The sequence below is a fragment of the Pseudophryne corroboree genome, chromosome 5 (genome assembly GCF_028390025.1).
Source record: "Pseudophryne corroboree isolate aPseCor3 chromosome 5, aPseCor3.hap2, whole genome shotgun sequence".
NCBI classification, from domain to species: domain Eukaryota; kingdom Metazoa; phylum Chordata; class Amphibia; order Anura; family Myobatrachidae; genus Pseudophryne; species Pseudophryne corroboree.
This window is the reverse complement of record NC_086448.1, coordinates 402,428,211-402,453,644: the sequence shown is the minus strand read 5'-3', so window position 1 is coordinate 402,453,644 and position 25,434 is coordinate 402,428,211. Positions and strand designations below refer to the sequence as shown.

General features: G+C 42.8%; 1 protein-coding gene across 10 annotated transcripts in view; it reads right to left on the bottom strand.

Annotated features, from left to right (window-relative positions):
• LOC134927784 (poly(rC)-binding protein 3-like) overlaps positions 1 to 25,434 on the bottom strand; it is a 2,026,162-nt gene that overhangs the window by 1,448,064 nt on the left and 552,664 nt on the right. For all 10 annotated transcript variants that reach the window (XM_063922741.1, XM_063922740.1, XM_063922743.1 and 7 more), the window contains one exon: positions 7,664 to 7,711. The gene's annotated coding sequence lies outside the window, so the exon portion shown is untranslated. The remainder of the gene's footprint in view (positions 1 to 7,663; positions 7,712 to 25,434) is intronic.

Below are 25,434 nucleotides of genomic sequence, written 5' to 3'. Positions count from 1 at the left end.
GCTAGGGGCAATATGTTTTTAAACATACTTAATGATAACTACTTAGTTCAACTAATTGAGGAACCAACTAGGTACAATGCAATCTTAGACCTGGTATTAACAAAATGGTGATTTGGTATCAGGTATTATAGTAGGGGAACCCATAGGAAACAGTGACCACAATATGATCACATTCAATATCAGTTTTCATAAACAGCCCTATACTGGCTCAACTAGGACTCTAAACTTTAGTAAAGTGAATTTTGAAAAGATGAGGCTATTTTTCAGGGATATTGCATGGGAAGGTTTGTTTTTAGGAAAAAATACTACGGAGAAATGGGAGGTACTAAAATTCCTGCTAGCTAAAAATACACTCAAATTTATTCCTACGAGCAGCAAAAAAAGGAATAAAATCATAAACCGATGTGGCTTAACAAAAAGATAAAGGAACTTATGAGCAAGAAAAGGCGAGCATTTAAAAAATACAAATCTGACGGGGAAGCAGAGTCATTTCAGCACTATAAGGAATGTAACAAAATACGCAAAAAGGAAATAAGAGCGGCTAAAGTAGAAACTGAAAAACTAGTAGCAAAGGAAAGCAAAGCGAATCCCCAAAAATTCTTTAAATACATTAATAGCAAGAGATTAAAGAAGGAGAGTATAGGCCCTTTAAAAGACAAGTTGGGAGTCTTAAGCAAAAATGATAATGACATAGCGGACACACTAAATGAGTTTTTTTCAACAGCATTTACTAGAGAGGACCCAATTCAGGGACTAACAATCTCAATAATGAGAATATCCCACTGATAGGTACTTATTTAAGCGAGGAAGTAGTCTGTGACCGATTAAAACATTTAAAGATTAATAAGTCATGAGGTCCCAATGGTATTTACCCAAGGGTTCTAACGGAGCTTCACTCTGAACTTGCAAAACCGCTATTTTTGATCTTTAAGGATTCAGTAATATCAGGTATGGTTCCCAAAGACTGGCGTATATAGCGGAAGTAGTGCCTATATTCAAAAAGGGAAGTAAAGCTGAACCAGGTAATTATAGACCAGTTAGTCTTACATCTATAGTGGGGAAAGTATTGGAAGGTATTCTAAGAGATAGTATTCAGAAGAACCTTGAAGTCAATAAGGTCATTAAAAGGAATCAACATGGGTTTATGAAGGACAGATCCTGTCAAACCAACTTACTTGGCTTTTATGAAACAGTAAGCGCAAACCTAGATCAGGGTAAAGAGGTGGATGTAATCTTTTTAGATTTTGCCAAAGCATTCGACACTGTACCACACATGAGACTTATCTACATGCTACAAGAATCAGGGCTAGGAAGCACAATATGCACTTGGATCAAAAACTGGTTAGATAATAGGGAGCAGCGCGTTGTGGTTAATGGATCTTTTTCAACTTGGACTGAAGAGCTAAGTGGTGTGCCGCAAGGCTCAGTATTAGGACCGCTATTGTTCAATATTTTCATTAACGACCTAACAGAAGGTCTAGAGAGCATGGTGTCAATTTTTGCAGAGGATACCAAATTGTGTCAAGTTATAAATGCGGAGGGGGATGCCGAGTCGCTTCAGAACGCCTTAGTTAAATTAGAAGCTTGGTCAGCGAAATGGAGAATGCGCTTCAATACAGATAAGTGTAAGGTAATGCACTGTGGTAACAAGAACACAAATAACACCTACCTACTAAATGGGGTAAAATTAGGGGATTCTGTACTGGAAAAGGACTTCGGTGTCCTCATAGATAGCAAACTGAGCAGTAGTACCCAAAGTAGGACTGCAGCAAAGAAGGCTAATAAGATATTAGCATGCATAAAACGGGGGAATTAATGCTAGGGACGAGAGTATTATACTCCCGTTATATAAATCACTTGTGAGGCCACACCTTGAATACTGTGTACAATTCTGGGCACCTTACTGCAAAAAGGATATCCTGGAGCTAGAAAAGGTTCAAAGGCGGGCGACCAAACTAATTAAGGGTATGGAGACGCTGGAATACGAGGAAAGGCTTGCAAGACCAGGCATGTTTACACTGGAAAAGGAGATTAAGAGGGGACATGATCAACATTTACAAATATATAAGGGGACAATATACAGATCTTGCACAGGACCTGTTTTTGGTTAGATCAACACAGAGAACTCGTGGACACTTACTCAGGTTAGAGGAGAAGAGATTTCACACAATACGGTGTAAAGGCTTTTTTACGGTAAGGATGATACGTGTTTGGAATTCCCTGCCTGAGGGAGTTGTAATGGCCGACTTAGTCAACACCTTTAAGAATGGGTTAGATAAATTCCTAATGGATAAGGATATCCAGGGTTACGGGGCATAGTCACGCACTATGGTTATTATAAAAAAGAGGGGTAAAACGTAACGGCAGTCATCAACTTCAGTCAAAAATTTATACAAAATAATCGTGCATAGGAGACCACAAATAGGTTGAACTCGATGGACAATTGTCTTTTTTCAACCTTAGATACTATGTTACTATAATGGTTAGATGCGCACCAAACAAAGTAAGAATGCCAGACCCTATAGTAAATCCGAGCAGAAGCTGGATTCCGGGATCGCAACATAGTTTGAATGACCGCCTCAGAAAACCCTTTAGCCCTCAAGACGGAAGCTTCAAGAGCCACGCCATCAAAGACAGCCGGGCTAGGTCCTGGTAGATACAGGGGCCCTGAACGAGGAGGTCTGGGCATTGTGGAAGTAGAATTGGACGCTCTGATGATAGGCCCTGCAGGTCTGAGAATCAGTGCCGTCTGGGCCACGCTGGAGCTATGAGAAGCAGAATTCCTCTTTCTTGCTTGAACTTCCGAATTACCCTGGGCAGGAGTGACACCGGAGGGAACACGTACGGCAGCCGAAACCTCCACAGCACCGCCAACGCATCCACGAATGCTGCTTGAGGATCCCTTGTCCTTGCTCCGAAGACTGGAACCTTGTGATTGTGTCGAGACGCCATCAGATCTACGTCTGGAAGGCCCCACTTTTCCACTAGGAGTTAAAACACTTCTGGATGGAGGCCCCACTCTCCGGCATGTACGTCCTGATGACTGAGAAAGTCCGCTTCCCAATTCAGGACTCCCGGAATGAAGATTGCTGATATGGCCGGCAGATGGCGTTCCGCCCAATGTAGAATCCGTGAGACTTCCTTCATTGTCAAACGTCTTCGAGTGCTGCCTTGATGATTTATGTAAGCCACTGTGGTGGCGTTGTCCGACTGTACTTGAACAGGACGGTTCTGAATCAAATGCTGGGCCAGGTTCAACGCATTGAAGACCGCCCGCAATTCCAGAATGTTGATCGAGAGGAGAGATTCCTCCTTGGTCCACTGACCCTGAAGAGAGTGTTGCTCCAGCACCGCTCCCCAACCTCTGAGACTGGCATCTGTCGTCAACAGGACCCAGTCGGATATCCAGAAGGGACGGCCCCTGCACAATCGTTGGTCCTGGAGCCACCAGTGCAGCGACAGAAGGACCTCCGGAGTCAATGAGATCATGTGAGACCTGATCCGGTGAGGCAGGCTGTCCCACTTGGCTAGAACCAGCCTCTGGAGGGGGCGAGAATGAAATTGAGCATACTCCACCATGTCGAATGCGGATACCATGAGGCCCAGCACCTGCATCGTCGAATGTATCGACACTTGCGGAAGAGAAAGGAAGCAACGAATCCTGTCCTGAAGCTTCAGGACTTTCTCCTGAGACAAGAACAACTGCTGGTTGTGAGTGTCCAATAGCGCTCCCAGGTGCACCATGCTCTGAGCAGGGACCAGGGAGGATTTCTTCCAGTTGATGAGCCACCCCATGGCTTGTAGAAACTGGACAGTCATATCCAGATGACGTAGGAAACGTTCTGGGGAATTTGCCAGAATTAACAAGTCGTCCAGATACGGCAGTTTCCTGACCCCTTGACGGCGGAGTACCACCGTCATCTCCGCCATAACTTTGGTGAAGACTCGCGGAGCCGTAGTTAAACCAAAAGGTAACGCCCAAAACTGGTAATGGAGGTTGCCAATTGCAAATCTCAGGTATTGCTGATGTGACACTGCTATAGGAATATGCAGGTAAGCATCCTGTATGTCCAGGGAGACCATGTAGTCCCCAGGTTCCAAGGCCAGAACTATAGAGCGAAGGGTTTCCATAGGAACTTGGAAACTTTCACAAACCTGTTCAATGCCTTGAGGTTGAGAATGGGCAGGGAGGACCCATTCGGTTTCGGGACCAGAAACAGCAGAGAATAGTACCCCCGGCCCCTCTGAGCAAGAGGCACCTGTACTACGACTCCTGCATCCAGGAGGGTCTGTACCACCGAATGTAGTGTGTTTGCCTTTGTCTGGTCCAATGGGACGTCTGTCCGGCAAAAATCGATGAGGGGGTTGGTTTTTGAAGGCTATGGCGTAACCTTGAGTGACGACTTCCCGTACCCAGGCATCTGAAGTGGTCTTCAACCATTCCTGGGTATACCCTAGAAGTCGGGCCCCCCACCCGGAAATCCCCCAGGGGGAGGCCCGCCCCGTCATGCGGCAGGCTTATCGGTCTTGGAAGCTGGCTGACGGGCAGCCCAGGCTCTTTTGGGCTTCGGCTAACCAGGTTTGGAAGTGCGGGCCTGCTTGTTGTACGCCTGACCTTTTGCTTTACCTGAAGGATGAAAGGGGCAAAAGGAAGTACCTTTAGCCTTCGACACAGAAGGAGCTGTACTTGGCAGACAGGCAGTTTTGGCAGTAGCCAAATCAGCCACTATCTTATTTAAGTCCTCCCCAAACAGAATATCTCCCTTGAAAGGGAGTACCTCCAGGGTTTTTCTAGAGTCCAGATCCACAGACCAGGATCTCAGCCACAATATCCGGCGAGCCAGGACTGACGTAGCAGAGGCCTTGGCTGCTAGGATACCGGCATCAGAAGCCACCTCTTTAATATAGTGAGAAGCTGTGACAATATATGACAAGCATTGTCTAGCATGGTCAGAAGAGATTTCAGCTTCTAACTCCAAGGCCCATGCTTTAATAGCCTCTGTAGCCCATGTTGCTGCAATAGTGGGCCTTTGTGCAGCACCCGTGAGGGTGTAAATTGCTCGTGAACAAAGCATACTTGAGTAAAGCGCATCAACCAACCAGTACAAAAACAATAGATATTTTTTGATTTTTCTATTTTTAAACCTGCAACTTGGTTCGAACTGCGTGGATCACAGGGCTTACTGATGCACATGAACAAAGCACACTTGAGTAGAGTACACCAACCAGTACAAAAACAATAGATTTTTTTTTTAATATTGCTATGTTTAAGCTTGCAGCTCAGTTTGAACTGCATGGATCACAGGGCTTATTGATACACATGAACATATCACACTTGAGTAAAGTGCACCAACCAACCAGTACATAAACAATAGATATATATTTTAATTTTTTATTTTTAAATAGATTGAACTTCACGGATCACAAGGCTTATAAAGCGAACTTGAGAAAAGCATAACACATACAGCAGAGTACAGCGCAACACACAGAAGCGTGCAGTGTGCCCCTATATACACAGTCACTATACTGCACAGCCACAATTAGTCTGGAGTCTCTGGATGGACATAGCACAGCCTAAACAGCGGAGTACAGCACAGTGTGCCCCTCTATACATTCACTATACTGCACAGCCATAAATAGTCTTGACTCTCTAGATGGACAAAGCACAACCTAAATAGCAGAGTACAGCGCAGCATGCCCCTATATACAGTAACTATACTGCACATTGCACAGCCACAATTAGTCTAAATAGACACACAGCACAGTCTTAACAGCAGAGTACAGCGCAGCGTGCCCCTATATATACAGTCCCTATTTACTGCACAGCCACAATTTAGAGTCTCTGGATGGACACAGCACAGCCTAAACAGCAGAGTATTGCAGAGCATTCATCAGCGTGCATTGAATGAAATGGCACAGAGTTCCTGCTGCTGCGCCTTATATGGAATCCAAGTCCCGCGAGAATCTGACGCCAAGAAGATGACGTTCAGCCTCGACATGCAATCCGAGTCTGATGGGAACACCAGAGCCGCAGCTCAGGTGCGCTCGGATCCCAATGTTTGTAGAGGCTCGGATTTTGTGGAATCCAAACCGATCATCTCTAATTAGGATACTGCTTTTTATTTAATTTCATAGCCTTATCTGTGTTGATATACTGTAATTCAGTACAGATATGTTATATTATTTTATAACTTGTTTTAATTATCTCTTTAGTCTCACATATATTTAGTTTTATGTGCTTGTTGTGGTTTGAAAAATCTGATATGGAGTAAAAAAATACATATATCCAGAGGGAAAATTTACTAAAGGTTAATTTTAATCAATTCTGATTGATTTAAAATCAATGTAAATCAATCAAAATCGATGTTGCACTTCCAGGGTCAAAGCACATTATTAATATTTAAAAATTCATTCATTAAAAAAAATAATCACCTGTTAGTACAGTAAATGTGTGTTTAAGCCCTTGAAACCAAACATCGATTGCTAGATCTTAATTGATATAAAAACTAAATCTCAATGTTGACCTTTAGTAAATATATATATACACAGGTTGAGTATCCCTTATCCAAAATGCTTGGGACCAGAGGTATTTTGGATATGGGATTTTTCCGTATTTTGGAATAATTGCATACCATAATGAGATATCATGGTGATGGGACCTAAATCTAAGCACAGAATGCATTTATGTTACATATACACCTTATACACACAGCCTGAAGGTAATTATAGCCAATATTCTTTATAACTTTGTGCATTAAACAAAGTGTGTGTACATTCACACAATTCATTTATGTTTCATATACACCTTATACACACAGCCTGAAGGTCATTTAATACAATATTTTTAATAACTTTGTGTATTAAACAAAGTTTGTGTACATTGAGCCATCAAAAAACAAAGGTTTCACTATCTCACTCTCACTCAAAAAAGTCCGTATGTCGGAATATTCTGTATTTTTCCGAATATTTGGATAAGGGATACTCAACGTGCATGCGTATATATATATATATATATATATATCTTCCCACTGGAAACGCATAGAAAACAGTCCCAGGTATACATGTAGTCTCATCATTAACAAATTATTTGTACAGACTGATGGACTGAAAACATGACCAGTGACTTCACATTTGAAGCAACATGCATCATATTGTAGATCCAAGTTAGCATCCACATTGTGGACACTGGGCCTTATTCAGTTTTGTTAGCAAACCAAGAAAGCGCACTAATGGGTAAAGCCATGTTGCACGGCAGGGGGGCAGATATAACATGTGCAGAGAGTTAGATTTGGGTGGGGTGTGTTCAAACTGAAATCTAAATTGCAGTGTAAAAATAAAGTAACCAGTATTTACCCTGCACAGAAACAATATAACCAAACAAAATCTAAATCTCTGCACATGTTACATCTGCCCCACCTGCAGTGCAACATGGTTTTGCTCATTAGTGTGCTTTTTTGGTTTGATAACAAACCTGAATAACACCCACTGTGTTGTGCTGTCCATAGCGATGACGAAGGAATCCTATAACATACTCCTTATCTTTACAGAACATTATGGTAAATAGAGAAATTCTGAGATGTTTGCATGTACAGTATAATAGATCAATAAATAACAGAATATCAGAAACAGAAGTTTTAGACAATATTTTTAAAAGTTAATTTACCTTGTCTGAATATGTTTAATTATGTCCAAGTGCAGAATTCAGTACAACCTGTAAAAGACATGAGATAGCAATGTGTTTTTCATTATTTGAAGTTTGGGTAATAGTTTAAATTAAAAGTTAAAGTAAATACATTTGAAATAAGAAATGGTATCATTAGATTTTATCTTCATATTATTTTCATACTATATAATCATATGTGCAGAGATAATGTTGGATCATAGTGATATATATCAAGAAAAATAGAGCTATGTTGGCAGCTATTAAAACTTAACCTGTTTTGATTATTATAAAATATAGAATAATAAGGTTAAGGTCTAATATCTGTCATGGGTACCCCAGCCAATAGAATACTCTTTCTCTACATATAGTATTATTGTTGTGTTACTCTTGGGAGCGCCACAAGGTGTATTTATTTAAAAAGGATATACAGTAAAATACATATTAATATTTCTGCTACATCAATTGTACTTTTTGGGGTATATTTACTGAAGTGTGGGTTATTGAAAGTGGAAATGTTGTCCAAAGCAACAAATCAGATTCTACACTGTAGATATTATCTTCTAGAAGGTGCTAGATGAATAATTAGAATCTGATTGATTGCTAATGGCAATATCTCAACATTTGAAAATGCACTTTAGTAAATATATCTCTATGTTCCTTTAAATACCACTAAATATATGTGATTGCACATACTAAGTAGTAAACACGAGTGCGCCTTCCTACCTCAATTCTTTTTGCAAGATATCAGTGATTAACATTAATCATGAAGCCTAGAAATGAGTACAGAACACACATGAACGGTAGACCATAGTTTCCAAAATTATGCAGAAGAGAAGACCTTAACACAGGATAAAAACTAATGTTATTTTGTAAATGTACAGTAATTAGCCACCTTGGAATGCTTCATTAGTGCTGTTGGTTCTAAAAATATATTTGGATGTTTTGCCAAACAAAATTATTGCCATACATCTATATGGTGGGTCCATTCCCAGTCCTGGAACACTTAACCTACAGTAGGGGCACATTTATCAAAGCTTGGAGAGAGATAAGGGGGCATATGTAATAGGGTCCAAGTTTGCCATGTGTGCAGGATACCAGCACATCTCACAGGTTTTTTTTTTTAAATGGCAGTCATTTACAAGACAAAACCGTGCCTTGTGAATAATTGCTGCTTTAAAAAAAATGTCCGAGATCCTATTACATACAGTATGCCCCAAAGTGTAGAGAAAAAAAGTACTAACTAATCAGCTCCTAACTATCCTTTTTCAAACACAGCCTGTAAAATGACAGTTACAGTAGGAGCTCATTGGCTGGTACTTTATTTTATCTCTGATTTACTGTATCTTTCTGCAAGCATTGATTCATCTGGCACATACAGTAGTACCTTAGATGGGCAGTAGAGTCTGGCTTCTCTTCGTTTCCTTGGAAGCTGAAGCAAGCTAGATCATCACGACTTTTGCCGTGAATGTTCCCTTATTACTAGAAGTAAGAACAGTGAAATATATTCATGGGGTACTTGGAAGCTTGACAAGAAGCACTTTGTTAGTAAAAATCTTCAAAAGAGCATAAAAATAGAGGTAATTTCTTATGAAGAGATCTTCTCTACCTCATAAAAAAATGGTACCCTGGTACAGCCCTGCAGACCGTTCTTATTCTGAGTCAGATATAAAGTTGCTGTATTTGTGGGAAGCTGCTGAAGCCAGGTTTACTACAATATGCTTATTCAAGTATGCATAGGACTAATGGAAGGATCCATATGGCTTCAAGAAGTAATTTTATTTCTGCTTATTTAGTGACAACATCAAGTGAACAGTGTTCAAAGTAAATACAGTGACGGTTTTAGGTGCGGACTAGCAGGGCAGTCGCCCAGAGCGTTGCTGCCCACACTATGCTGGCTGCTTCCTTGTATTAGAAATTAAGGGGCATGTCCTCACAGGTAGGGGCATGGCCTCAGTGAAATGCTGCAAACGCGGGCCATGACCCCATTTTCACTGCTGTGGGGGGCATGTTGAGGGCTGTGTGAGCTGCTGGCATGCCCATGTCCCCCTCTCCCGCTGGACGGTCTGTAGGTGAAAGAGGGACATTCGGGAGGTACAATGCTGCTGCAGCTGGACCCAGGACCTCTGGTAAGACGGAGCATTGCTACAAAACATGGGCATGCCGTCGGGAAAAGGGGGCTTGATGGGGGCGTAATCGGGGCAGCTGTGTGATGTCACACGCAGCTGCCGCAATCAAGAGTATGGCGGCAGGTCTCCTGCGGGCACAGACAGGCTGCGCCGGCAACCTTAATTTTAGCGATCAAACAGAAATTGAGGTGCGATCACAATTTCTGCTTGATCAAGGATGGTGGGGCGGGGGGGGGGGGAAGGGGGACAATCAGGATGCTGGGCCCTGCGATAGGCGGCCCCCAACATGCGATCACATGGATTGCAAATTCTGCTACTTACCAGAATTTGCAATCCAACCTGAATCAGACCCTATGCTGTTTTTAGGAGAAGACAATTTTTGTGTCTATAAACATCTGATAAACAATAATAGGGTTGTGAACTTCTGATCTGCAGAGTTGTGCAAAACAGAAAACTACTTTTTTTTTAACCACAGTTGAAATGTTCCTGTACACACAGCACCTTACACACTGACACACAGTCCCCTGTATTCAGCCCCTCACACACTGACACACTGCCCCGTTCCCAGCACCACATACACTGACACACAGCTCCTCACACAGCTTCATGTACACACAGTACCTCACACAGTCCCCATGTACTCAGTACCACACCGACACACATAGACCCCTGTACCCAGCACCTTACTCACTGACACACAGTCAACTGTACCCAGCCCCTCATACACTGACACAGCACCACACACCCTGACATACACAGTCACCTGTACCTAGCCCCTCACATCAGACCCAGTGGAACCCACTCAGCAAAGGGATGCAGAGCCAGTAGGCTCTAGGCTGGAGAGGCGCTCTCCATTCTCTGCATCCCTGCTGCTGCTGCACATGTCTCCCCTTCTGCTACTGCCAGCTGCTGTGCCTGTCACACTGACAGGCAGCGGTGCTGGCAGCTTGAAGCCTCCTCTCCCGCGCCCCTGTGAAAGCAGCTGTGTACGGTTGAAAAGGGGGCAGAGCTACATGGCGCTGAGGGGCTATGTGGGACCTAAGGGGGTGGCGCAACACGGCAGCAGGTTGGTACAGATCCTGCCTGCAAGCCAGGCAGCCAGATTGGTAAGTGCATGGAAAGAGTGAGAGAGAAAGAAAGTGTGGGTGTGTGAGGGTGTATCTACTCCTTGGCCAGGATGCCGCTCACCAGGTGTGCCGGTCGAAGGAGGGTGCAGCCCAGTGGTGCTCCCGAGGATGACAGCTACCGTCCTGCTGTGTACTCTCCTTTGGACACAATGTTTGCGCAACCCACTCAGCAAGGGTATGCAATGAAGGGGGGAGGCGCCATGCAGATGATGAGGTGCTCTCCCCACACTGCTGCCCTGCTGTTGCTGTCAGCTGCCACTGCGCCCGTCACTGTATGACAGGTAACAGCAATGGCAGCAGGTAGCGTGGCTATTATCGACTATCGGTGTGCCTCCATGCAGTAGGGATCTCCCCGTCATCCCCTCGGGATCCCAGTCCATAGCCTGGTGCTTTTGAGGGTGACTGCATCCCTGACAGGCCTCTGACGGCTGTGGCTTGGTGCTGAATCCTGCTGCCTGTCATCGGGAGGAGGGGAGCAGGCTGCAGTGGCTGCTGCAGTTCTATCCTGCTTGGAGTTGCCCTTGCTGCTGGTCCTCTCTGCCATCCCGTGGACTGCTGCATTGGAGGTAGCTGCTCTCCTGCTGTACCCCCATGGCTTGTTCACCCCCTCATCTCCCCTCCTGTGGGCATACAGATGTAGTGACGCTCATCATTGCTGTGATGCGCACGCATTGCGGCATGATGCGAATGCACCGCAATGGGTGTTCGCTCCATAGATTTTAATGTGTGTGTGTGTGCGTGCGTCCACACATGCACATAGTCATGGGCAAACTAGCCGCGCCACCACTATGCATTGCGGAAGTGATGAAAGTAGCTACATCTGCATGTGTAAGGAGCGCCACTTCTGTGGGTGTTGTGTGGCGCTTCTACTGTCGGCGTTTAGTGTAAGGAGCAATACTACTTGGGCATTATGAGTGGCACTACTATTGTGTAAGAGGTACTACTACTTTGGACATTATGTGGGGCACTACTACTGTGGACGTTGTGTCACTATTATTGTGGGCATTATGTGTGGCACTACTACTGTCAATGTTAAGTGTAAGGGGTTCTACTACTGTGGGCATTGTGTGTAAGGGGCACTACTACTGTGGCACTGAAATTTCAATAATGGGTGCAGTTTATTGGACAATGCACTTGTGGCAAAATCACAAGCAAAATGGCCATCATACATGTACAGTAGTGATTAGCACAATGCCAGAGCCTACTGCAAAAACCACAAAACAAATACCTATGGCGCGATTGATAATATATAAAATGTACTAATAATATTGGGTCAATTGCAGCAACCCCAAAAGACCTATCTGCACAAGTCTCAATAAATATCTTCGGGGTATATTGAAAAAGGCTGTGCTATAGGGCCAATGGTATATATAGAAAAATATATATAATTGCCGGTGGATCAAATTAAACACATTTATTTTTCACATGTATATCAGTGCATACTGATACATAAATATAAAAAGGAAACAAACACACCAGTACTGGATACAATTATCAATGAATAAAAAGTTGCAATAAAAGCTGGGTATAAAGTGTCAACTACAATTGAATGGAAGCATGTAATATTCCTTTCAAATACCAAAAGCTAGAAAACAATGAACGTAACTTTTGATGTTATAGAAAAGCCGCTCAAGTCCGTGTCACCGCTACAAAGTCAATGGGGAACTATGTAATTCACTGAAGATTTAACTGAAGATTTTTAACACAGAGCCGCACTATGATAAAGATTGCTGCTATGAGCTGTAAAATCAATTGTGGACTGTGTAATTTACTGATGGTTTTATCACCAAGTCACACTAAACGATGAGGTTGCTGCTGGAAGCTGTTACTCACTGTATCCCTGCTGTCCAGGACACCTTTGATGGATGTGAGAAATCGGTGACCCGAGCATCCTCTGGATAAGTACCTGTGAACGGCAGCCGTGTATAGTAGCAGCAAATGGCTCCAGCCAATTAACGGCCGCACAATATCGATAAAAGTCACAGGAAGTGACGAAACGCGTCTAGGACTCCCTCTATCAGCTGGATAACTGGACATTACGATCAGCTGTAATCCGCACCGCCCGTGCCACCATTCCCGCATTTGGTCTTCTACAAACGGAAGCCACCGCTTGCTCCTCGTGCGGCCGTAAATTGGCTGGAGCCATTTGTTGCTACTATACACGGCTGCCGTTCACAGGTACTTCTCCAGAGGACGCTCAGGTCACAGATTTCACACATCCATCAAAAGGGTTCCAGACAGCAGGGATACAGTGAGTAACAGCTTCCAGCAGCAACTTCATCGTTTAGTGTGGCTTGGTGATAAAACCCATCAGTAAATTACACAGTCCACAATTGATTTTACAGCTCATAGCAGCAATCTTTATCATAGTGCGGCTCGGTGTTAAAAATCTTCAGTTAAATCTTCAGTGAATTACTGTCAGGTCTGTGGATTTGTCTGTCCCCGGAGGGGGCACTAGTGGGTCAGTGGTGGTGCAATAGAGAAACAGAGGAGGCTGTAAAGATTCCTGTGCAATGATGTTCATTAAATGCAAACGGATTATAACAGAAATAGAAACGGATGAACTTGAAATAAATTGGTACAGGAAATGCTGACAAAGGTAATATAAAACAGTCACAGATATTCGGTTGGTCTGGGAACCAGTGCGTGTAATATAGGCAATGAACTAGTCTGGAAACTGAAATAGCAATCTGATAGTGATCACTCCCACAGATGGATTGATACCCAGCAATAATTCTCCACACAGTCAATAGTAATGCAAAGTCCACAACCAAGCAAGGTTTAAGCAGGAGACTGCATGAAATGCACATGAAGAGGTTGTATTAAGTGCCAGATGTCATAGCACAAAGCAGCAAGCAAGTTAACCATACACAGGTGAAAATAGACAGCACCTGGAGAGAAGTCTCTACTGCAAACGGTGGAAGCTGACTGTAGCAGAAGCTGGAGCTGATGTAATGCTGGGACCTGTAGTTCCACAGGAATGCTGGAACCAGGAGATCACAGAAAAGAGGAGATTGCTGGAAACAGGAGTCTGAACACTGGAGACTGGAAACAGGAGTCTGAACACTGGAGACTGGAAACAGGAGTCTGAACACTGGAAACAGGAGTTTGAACACTGGAGACTGGAAACAGGAGTTTGAACACTGGAGACTGGAAACAGGAGTTTGAACACTGGAGACTGGAAACAGGAGTTTGAACACTGGAGACTGGAAACAGGAGTTTGAACACTGGAAACAGGAGTTTGCACACTGGAAACAGGAGTTTGCACACTGGAAACAGGAGTTTGCACACTGGAAACAGGAGTTTGCACACTGGAAACAGGAGCCAGGAGCTGCTATGCCACAATACAACACATTGTCCAAGGCAATGAGACTGAGCCAGGAACTGGAGTTTATACCCCTTGGTCTGTGATGATTGGATGTTGCATCTCTGTGAGAACACACCCCGCTGGATTGGGTGTTCAGATCAGATGTGAGTTAGCTGGAGTTAATGATTCATCAGGAGTGTAATTCTGCAATGCACTGCTGATTGCTGGCTGGGCTCAGTAGTGCACCGGGAGTAAATGTTGTTAACTAGAAGCAATGTGTACTCCAGGCTGCTGGCTGAAACCAGTAGTTTACCAAATGATAGTACTGGTTGGGTGGAGAACAGTGAGCTGTAGGCTGCAGGAGACTGAAGACTGGAACGGAATTGGAACTGGAACCGCTGGGACCTGTAGTTCCAAAGGTCCAATTCACAGGGAATACTCTGAAGACAGAGGACTGAAGCCAGGAGACGCCTGTTCACAGGAAGTGATGCGATGGAGAATGCAGATTCCTGACAATTACATAGTTCCCCATTGACTTTGTAGCAGTGACACGGACTTGAGCGGCTTTTCTATAACATCAAAAGTTACTTTCATTGTTTTCCAGCTTTTGGTATTTGAAAGGAATACTACTACATGCTTCCATTCAATTGTAGTTGACACTTTATACCCAGCTTTTATTGCAACTTTTTATTCATTGATAATTGTATCCAGTACTGGTGTGTTTGTTTCCTTTTTATATTTATGTATCCGTATGCACTGATATACATGTGAAAAATAAATGTGTTTAATTTGATCCACCGGCAATTATATATATTTTTCTATATATACCATTGGCCCTATAGCGCAGCCTTTTTCAATATACCCCTACTGCAAAAAGAAAGGGACCCACCCAGAGTCTGCACACGGCTCCCCTCCTCTGTTAAAATGCCCCGTACTGTGGGCATTATGGGGGTAATTCTGAGTTGATCGCAGCAGCAAGTTTGTTAGCAATTGGGCAAAACCATGTGCACTGCAGGGGGGCAGATATAACATTTGCAGAAAGAGTTAGATTTGGGTGGGTTATTTTGTTTCTGTGCAGGGTAAATACTGGCTGCTTTATTTTTACACTGCAAATTAGATTGCAGATTGAACACACCACATCCAAATCTAACTCTCTCTGCACATGTTATATCTGCCTCCCCTGCAGTGCACATGATTTTGCCCAACTGCTAAAAAAATTCCTGCTGCGATCAACTTGGAATTACCCCCTATGTGTGGCACTTCTACTGTGGGTATTATGTGTTGCACTACTACTGTAGGCATTATGTGTGGCACTATACTGCGGGCATTATATGTAAGGAGAACTACTCCTGTGGATATTGTGTACGAGGCACTACTGTGTAGCATAATGTGCATAAGAGGCATTACTGTGTACCTTAAAGTGACTAATACCCCTTTCACATCGCACAAATAACCCGGTACCGACACGGCATATTGCCGTGTCGAACCGGGTCAGTGTGCGATGTGAAAGCACACTGGCCGATTTAGCGGGTCGCCTGACCCGGTAAATCAACCCGGTAAAAAAGAAGGGTTTTACCCGGGTTGATTACCGGGTCAGGTGCGGTGTGAATGGGAGCTGTGTCGATGCGACACGGTTCCCATTCACAAGATAGGGAGAGGCGGCGCTGGAGATGAGCTCATCTCCCGACGCCGCCTCCACCCCCACCCCTGCTGCTGCTGCGCACTCCGTTGTTATGGCAACCGACCCGGTATATTGCCGGGTTGGAAAGCCAGCAGCGGAGTGCAAATGCCGGATCCCACCCGGTAAGTACACGTTTGTCTTACCGGGTAGGATCCGGCATTTGCAGTCTGAATGCAGCATAAGGGGCACTTCTGTGTGACATAATGTGAATAAGGTACACTACTTTGTGCTACAATATTAATCAGGCATTTCATGGTGTGTGTAAGATTGTGCTATTGTGTAGTGTAATTTAATTGGGGTAACTTTTGTGTGGCCACATCCCTTCCTTGTGAGACCACACCCCCTTATTATGTGTGGGTTGGAGGGTGCAAATTTATAGTTTGCAGGGGGCCACCGAACACCCTAGAACCGGCCCTGCCTCACACACATGTACACACAGCCCCTCACACAGAGTACCCATGTACCCAGCCCCTCACACACTGACACACAGCTTCCTGTACACACAGCACCTCATACACTGACACACAGTCCTCTGTATGCAGACCCACACACTGACACACAGCTTCCTGTACACACAGCACCTCACACACTGACACACATTCCCCTGTATACTTCCCCACACACACTGACACATAATTCCTGTACAAACAGCACCTCACAAACAGTACCCAGCACCACACACACTGACATACAGCACCCTGTGCACACAACACAACAGGAGGCATTTGATATGCCGGCTGTCGGGATCCCGGCGCTCAGCATACTGGCGCCAGGATCCCGACAGCCGGCATATAACAACTATTCTCCCTCTTGGGGTTTCCACAACAACCCTGGAGGGAGAACAAATAGCGTGGTGCGCATAACACGCCACCATCCCCACAGCATGGCGAGCGCAGAGAGCCCGCAAGGGGCTCTTTTGTACTCACCCCACTGCCAGCATGCTGGTGGTTGGGATCCCGGTGCCGGTATGCCGGGCGCCGGGATCCCAAGTATCGGCATAACGTAGTACACCCAACACAACATCCACTTTTCTTTTATTGCTGTAGCCCAGGGATGGGGAACCTTCGGCCCTCCAACTGTTGTTGAACTACACATCCCAGCATGCCCTGCAACAGTTTTAGCATGGCCAAATAGCAAAACTGTAGCAAGGCATGCCGGTATGTGTAGATCAACAACACCTGGAGGACCAAAGGTTCCACATGCCTGCTGTAGCCATAGGTACAGGGAGCAAAGTGAGAAGGAGGCAGAAAACAGAAGCTGTGCTGTGCCCCATGCGCTGTGGCTGTGCTGGGTGTGGCTGAAACTTTCCAGCAGCAGCTCCTGTGTCTTTTTTACTCCTAATTCCCCTAAGCATGTAGCCCTCAGAATTTAATCTAAATCCAAGTAGGCTAAAGGACCTTGGCCAAATCTATGTTAGATTGTCAGATGGGGGTGGATTTCCTGAGCGTGGGTCCCCCTGGACTACTGTGGCTGTTCATATTTCCTTTCATCCCTATTGTGTGTGTTGCATACTTGCCTACCTGACCCTCTCCATGAGGGAGAAAATGCTCTGTTCCTGGACTTTCCTGGTAATGTAGGATTGCCATCACCTGTGGTGAGCTAGTTAATTGATAAGAAAGGTGTTTCACCACAGGTGATGGCAATCATACATTACCAGGAAAGTCCAGGAACAGAGCATTTTCTCCCTCATGGAGAGGGTCGGGTAGGCAAGTATGGTGTGTTGTTTCAATGTAACTTATTTCCCACCTTCACTTTTCACTAATTTACCTCTCACTACTTTATTCTCACATCATAACCTCTCACAAATTTACCACTGCTGTTTTTCAACATCCTCTCTTAAAACCTATCTATACTTTTTTCACTATATATTTTTTCACTCTAGTGTTGCCCTGAGGTCACTCAGCTGTTTGGGTTTGGGGTGTCCCGAGCCCTAGATTTGTACCCCCCAATATGTTAGGGACTTGCCCGATTTACGAGGTCTGCAGAGCAGAAAATATGTAAAAAACTTGTACATGAAATCCACAACAACACAATAGCACAAAATGTGTACAACCTTTTGATAAAAGGGAAGTCCAAAAAAAGGAAGAATTGGTCCCCAACTTTCAGACACAGAATTCTCTGGTGTCAAACATACTTTTCCCTTTTTCACAGATACTGTAAGCTCCGCTTGTATGCATGTAATAAGAAAAAGACTTAATGCAACACCAGATGGCAATGTAAACAAATATTTAATCCTCCAAAGCAATCACATAAAAACATGAATAGTAGGCAGGGCCGGATTTAGTGGGGGGAGAAGGGGGCGACCGCCCCCCCCCTAACACAGTCATAGCCACGCCCACTTTTGAGCTGAAGAGAGCTCTCCAGGGAGAGCCTGAGGCAGAACGCTGTGCTGCACAGAGGTGCCTGAGGCAGAACCACAGGAGCACAGAGGAGCCAGGAGAGCAAGGGTTACAGAGCATATGCCCCTCACTTGCAGGTGTGTGGGTACTAGGGCTAATAAATACAATTACCCCACAGCACAGTCACATGTACATAGAACAATCACAAAGCACTATCTCAGTCTCACTCAAAAAGTTCAGTTTTTCAGGAATTGAGAGAGGAGGAGTTAGGATTGCAGATGGGAGGAGTTGGGACTAGTGAGAGGAGGAGTCAATATTAAACAGTAAACTGCCCCCCCTAAAAGAAAAGTCTAGATCCGTCCCTGATAGTAGGCTTGTAAAAACACAGGGTTTCCCTAAAAAGGTGCACAGCGACAGCTTAAACATGGGCAATCTCACAAATACCAGTAGGTTCTGAAATCAATGTTTGAAAATCGAATGTTCCAGTGGTCACCAGCATGCTAGCCTTAGTCCATCCAGGGGTCCCTGATAGCCACCTTGCTTTACGTGTTTCGAATCGTAGGTGAAGGTTCTTCCTCAGAAGCATGGTTGACTGTGTGGATTGAGGCATATTTATACCCCATTCAATTTAGAAACAAAATCAAATCTCCACCTCCTCACTTCCTGTCATGCTGGACACCAAACAGGAAGAAACCTGTCCATTACATAAAGATAACATGTATTACCACCACAACAAACAAGGAGAGTTAAGGCTCATTTAATATAGTAAAATATTTAAAAAAGTACGCAGAGTGTAAGAAATTGATGCGTCTCAACTAGTAATGGAGACCGGCCATCCTATTTATTTTGACGATATGGAGCCATGGTTTGCGTTCCACCGCGCTCCAAAAGACCGGAGCAGAAGTTGCGTCATGCATTCCACTGCGTTCCAAGCAGAAGACATCACATGTAGCACTTCTATATCTTTACACTCCTGTGGGCAAATCATTGATGCGGAAGATGCAGAAAGCATCAGGATTAGGCACCGCATTACTTGAGGAGCATTTCATTAGGATGAAGATCATCCATCGATGTAAACAATAAACATTCCCATTATTCAGCGATTCTAGCATTTCACAGGGAGTACAGGCGAGTGCATATAAAACAGAAAAAAACTAAAATTATAATTAAAAAAACACATATGAAATATAAAATATATATACAAATTGGACGAGATAATTACATGAACCAGCAGAGGTAGAATAAAAGATTAAATATAACACTAGTATATAAGAAACATTTTAGCTCGAACTTCCCATTCAGACCTTGAGGGGATAAGGTTTTTAATTGGTGAATCCACCTCATTTCTGTTGTAGTAAACCTAAGGTTAAGATCCATGGATCTCCATGTAGGATGTACAGTACCTGCTGAATTCTCCCAAAAGGCTTTTATATGACATTCTTTGGAATTATCTTTCAATTTGAAGTGAGACGAAACCGTATGTATATCTAGATCTTTTCTTACAGTATATTATATACATGCTCTGAAAGGTGCGTTTTCATATTACGGCTGGTTTTTCCAACATACCAAATCACATTCACATTGTAGAGCAAATACAATATTCTTTGAACAGCAGGTGATGAAATCACGAATGGGTTATGTTTTCCCATTTACAGTGAATTCCCTCATCTTTGAGGTGTTACTTTTTACTGATCAACACATCAGGCAAAGACCACAATGATGGAAGCCTTTTGTTGCTTGATCCTTTGAGTTCCTCAACACTACTGTGTACAAATTAATCTTTCAGACTGGGAGCCTTCTTATAAATGAAGACCAGTTTCTTGGGGATTTTTTCATCAATTACTGGGTCTTTCAATAGAATCAGCCAACTCTTTTCCACAATCTGTTCAATCTCTTTTGCATTAGAGCTGTAATGACTAAAAAAGGCCCAGTCAAATCTATTTGGGTGCTTTTCGAGTTTTTCGCTCAAGGAGTTCAGATCTATCTACTTGATCTAGTTTAGCTTCAGCCTTATCCAGATCACTGGGCTGGTAACGTTTATCAATAAATCTATCCTTTGTTTCTTGTATCAGCTCTTTACAGACTGATTCTTCTGAACAATTCTGTTTTATGTGACTAAATTGCCCAAAAGGAATGCCCGCCAGCCACTTTTTGTGATGTAAGCTATCCTTGAAGATATACAGTGGGGATTGAAAGTTTGGGCACCCCAGGCAAAAATTCATTTTAATGTGCAAAAAGAAGCCAAGGAAAGATGGAAAAATCTCCAAAAGGCGTCAAATTACAGATTAGACATTCTTATAACATGTCAAAAAAAGTTTGATTTTATTTCCATCATTTACACTTTCAAAAGAACAGAAAACAAAAAATGGCATCTGCAAAAGTTTGGGCACCCTGCAGAGTTAATACCTTGTACTGCCTCCTTTGGCAAGTATCACAGCTTGTAAACGCTTTTTGTAGCCATCCAAGAGTCTTTCAATTCTTGTTTGAGGTATCTTCGCCCATTCTTCCTTACAAACGTCTACCAGTTCTTTGAGATTCCTGGGCTGTCTGTGACGCACTGCTCTTTTAAGGTCTGTCCATAGATTTTTAATTATGTTGAGGTCAGGAGATTGTGAAGGCCATGGCAAAATCTTCAGTTTATGCCTCTTGATGTAATCCACCGTGAATTTTGAGGTGTGTTTAGGATCATTATCCATTTATAGAAGCCAGCCTCTCTTTAACTTCAGCTTTTTCACAGATGGCATCAAGTTAGCGTCCAAAATTTGCTGGAATCTTATTGAATCCATTTTTTCTTCTACTCGTGAAATGTTCACTGTGCCACTGGCTGCAATACAACCCCAAAGCATGATTGATCCACCCCCATGCTTAACAGTTGGACAGAGGTTCTTTTCATTAAATTCTGTTCCCTTCCTTCTCCAAACGTACCTTTGCTCATTCCGGCCAAAAAGTTCTATTTTAACCTCATTGGTCCACAGAACTTTATTCCAAAATGCATCAGGCTTGTCTATATGTTCATTTGCAAACTTCAAACGCTGATTTTTGTGGTGAGGATGTAGAAGAGGTTTTCTTCTGATGACTCTTCCATGAAGACCATATTTGTACAAGTATCTCTTTATAGTGGAATAGTGTACCACAACTCCAGTGTCTGCCAGATCTTCCTGGAGGGATCGTGCAGTCAAACGTGGATTTTGACTTGCTTTTCTCACAATCCTGCAAGCTGTTCTGTCTGATATTTTTCTTGGTCTTCCAGATCTTGCTTTAACTTCCACTGTTCCTGATGACTGCCATTTCTTAATTACATTCCGAACAGAGGATATGGGCATCTGATAACGCTTTGCTATCTTCCTATAGCCGTCTCCTGCTTTGTGAGCATCAACTATTCTCAGTTTCAGTGTTCTACTCAACTGCTTAGAGGAACCCATGGTGCTGATTGTTGGAGTAAGGTCAGATGAGTCTGGGCTTTTAAAACCTTTGATATTGACATCACCTGGTCCTTCCAGACAATGATTGAGAACAATCCATGACACTGCCAGGTCTCAACTGTCTAAAGGGGGCAGTACAAGGTATTAACTCTGCAGGGTGCCCAAACTTTTGCAGATGCCATTTTTGGTTTTCTGTTCTTTTGAAAGTGTAAATGATAGAAATAAAATCAAACTTTTTTTGACATGTTATAAGAATGTCTAATCTGTAATTTGACGCTGTTTGGAGATTTTTCCATCTTTCCTTGGCTTCTTTTTGCACATTAAAATGAATTTTTGCCTGGGGTGCCCAAACTTTCAATCCCTACTGTAGCTATTACAAATCGGTAGGTTTCTGATAGTTCTTTGTATGAATCTGAGTATTCTTTATATATATATATATATATATATATATATATAGCAAAGGAGAACAACGTGGCACTCACGGCAAATTTCAATGATCACAACCACAGCGTTAGAGTAGAGCAACGTTTCAGTGGCACCCCACTGTCGTCAGACTTTATTAATAAAACATTAAAACAATCCTACCTTTATAGACCCCCCACGTGTGTGTTGTACAAACAGTCCGGACCCGAACTTCCGGTAAAGAAAACGGAAGTGATGTGATAGTGCCGTCAGCGCACTGAAAGACCAAAGCCCATCACCATGGAAACCTGGTTGTTTGGAGTAGCAAGAAATAGATACTGATACAAAATGTAAGATCTTGTGGCAATCAATAAACACATAGTGCTAGATAGTAGCAGATGTTAAACTATGAATACATAGCAACAGTAATACAGAAATGGCAAAATACGGAGGTTATCATAATTAAAGAAATATTGCATACTGTAATAAGTGCCTATATCCAACACAATCCAGCTATAATACAATAGCTCAATAAAATGAAATACATAGAATAAGCCTTATCGCATTATATCAGCACTATAATCCTTGACTTGTTATAAAAAACAAGCATATGAGAACTGTTCATTCAGCCCTATCGGGTAAATTACATCCAGATATGCTATCCACCTTGCCTCTGCCTGCAATAATTTTGTAGCACGGTCACCACCCCTGATATTAATGGGGACATGGTCAATCATTCTATAGCGTATACTGCTGATAGAATGTTTGCACGCTGCAAAATGTCTTGCCACAGGCTGCTCGCTATTTCCTGTCTCTAAAGCATTTCTTATAGCAGATCTGTGGCAAGTCATCCTCTCTTTGAATTTACGTTCTGATTTGCCAATATAGCTAAGCCCACACGGGCAGAGGATTTGGTAAACAATAAACGTAGAATTGCACGTAAGGCGATGTTTTATCAAAATCCTCTTGCCAGTGTGCGGGTGATTAAATGAATCACCAACCAGTAAATACTGGCAGGTGACACATGTACACTTAAAACATCCCAATCTGACATTCAGTGCTGCCAGAAAATGAGTCGGACTCGGTGTATCCATCTGCATGCTTGAGACATCTGTCTTTACAAGATAATCACGTAAATTTTTTCCTCTAGAGTAGCAGGGCATTAGTTTTGACTGAGACAGATGTAATTGAGCATCTGTTTCCAACAATGGCCAATGTTTTTTGCCAATTCTAGTGATAGTCTCAGAACTAGTATTAAATTTATTGACCCAGGGAAAAATGGTATGTTGTTTGACTATTTGAGACTTTTTCTGCAACAAAGCTGTTCTATCCATACCAATAACTTTGATTTTAGCTACATGTAGTGAATCCTTAGAGTAACCTCTCAGCAGTAGTTTGACAATTAACGCATCAATCTGTTGTGAGGCCATATCCCTGTCACTGTTGATTCTCCTTATCCTAATCATCTGGGAATATGGCAGTCCTCTCTTTAAAGAGGAAGGGTGACAACTACGTGCATGCAGTAATTGACCCTGATCTGTAGGCTTCACGTAGATAGATGTACTGACGTGATTATTATGAATCGTCACACTGACATCCAAAAAGTTAATTGTATGCTGGTTCAACTCGAATGTAAATTTAATGGTGCTAGCACTTGAATTGTATAACTCTAATAATTCAGTCAATTTAGTTTTATCACCTTTCCAAAGGATGAACAAATCGTCTATATAACGATTAAACAATAAAGCTCCAGCTGTAAATGTCTCATTGCTATAAAATAAATCATCTTCAACTGAAAACATAACGATATTAGCATAGGTGGGGGAAACTGCAGATCCCATCGCACACCCTTGGATTTGCTGGAAGAATTGTTTTCCATACAGAACAAAGTTATTAGTCAAAACCAATTCTAACAGCAACAGAATCACTTCAATCTTAGCAACATCAAAGGCTTGTTTTCTAATAAGAAATTTTTTAACAGCTACCAACCCCAAATCATGGGGAATAGATGTGTATAGACTAACCACATCGACTGTTACCAACCAGCAGTCGTCCGGTACTGTCTCAATAGTTTGAAGATTATTTAAAAATGCCGTTGTGTCAACCAGAAAACTAGGTTCATCAACAAGTAATGGTTGTAATAGATAGTCTAAAAAGACCGACAATGGTTGCAATAACGACCCTCTGGCCGACACAATGGGTCGACCAGGGGGAGGATTGGTTCCCTTGTGGATCTTTGGTAATAAATAAGTTTGGTTTTGACTAATAACTTTGTTCTGTATGGAAAACAATTCTTCCAGCAAATCCAAGGGTGTGCGATGGGATCTGCAGTTTCCCCCACCTATGCTAATATCGTTATGTTTTCAGTTGAAGATGATGTATTTTATAGCAATGAGACATTTACAGCTGGAGCTTTATTGTTTAATCGTTATATAGACGATTTGTTCATCCTTTGGAAAGGTGATAAAACTAAATTGACTGAATTATTAGAGTTATACAATTCAAGTGCTAGCACCATTAAATTTACATTCGAGTTGAACCAGCATACAATTAACTTTTTGGATGTCAGTGTGACGATTCATAATAATCACGTCAGTACATCTATCTACGTGAAGCCTACAGATCAGGGTCAATTACTGCATGCACGTAGTTGTCACCCTTCCTCTTTAAAGAGAGGACTGCCATATTCCCAGATGATTAGGATAAGGAGAATCAACAGTGACAGGGATATGGCCTCACAACAGATTGATGCGTTAATTGTCAAACTACTGCTGAGAAGTTACTCTAAGGATTCACTACATGTAGCTAAAATCAAAGTTATGGGTATGGATAGAACAGCTTTGTTGCAGAAAAAGTCTCAAATAGTCAAACAACATACCATTTTTCCCTGGGTCAATAAATTTAATACTAGTTCTGAGACTATCACTAGAATTGGCAAAAAACATTGGCCATTGTTGGAAACAGATGCTCAATTACATCTGTCTCAGTCAAAACTAATGCCCTGCTACTCTAGAGGAAAAAATTTACGTGATTATCTTGTAAAGACAGATGTCTCAAGCATGCAGATGGATACACCGAGTCCGACTCATTTTCTGGCAGCACTGAATGTCAGATTGGGATGTTTTAAGCGTACATGTGTCACCTGCCAGTATTTACTGGTTGGTGATTCATTTAATCACCCGCACACTGGCAAGAGGATTTTGATAAAACATCGCCTTACGTGCAATTCTACGTTTATTGTTTACCAAATCCTCTGCCCGTGTGGGCTTAGCTATATTGGCAAATCGGAACGTAAATTCAAAGAGAGGATGACTTGCCACAGATCTGCTATAAGAAATGCTTTAGAGACAGGAAATAGCGAGCAGCC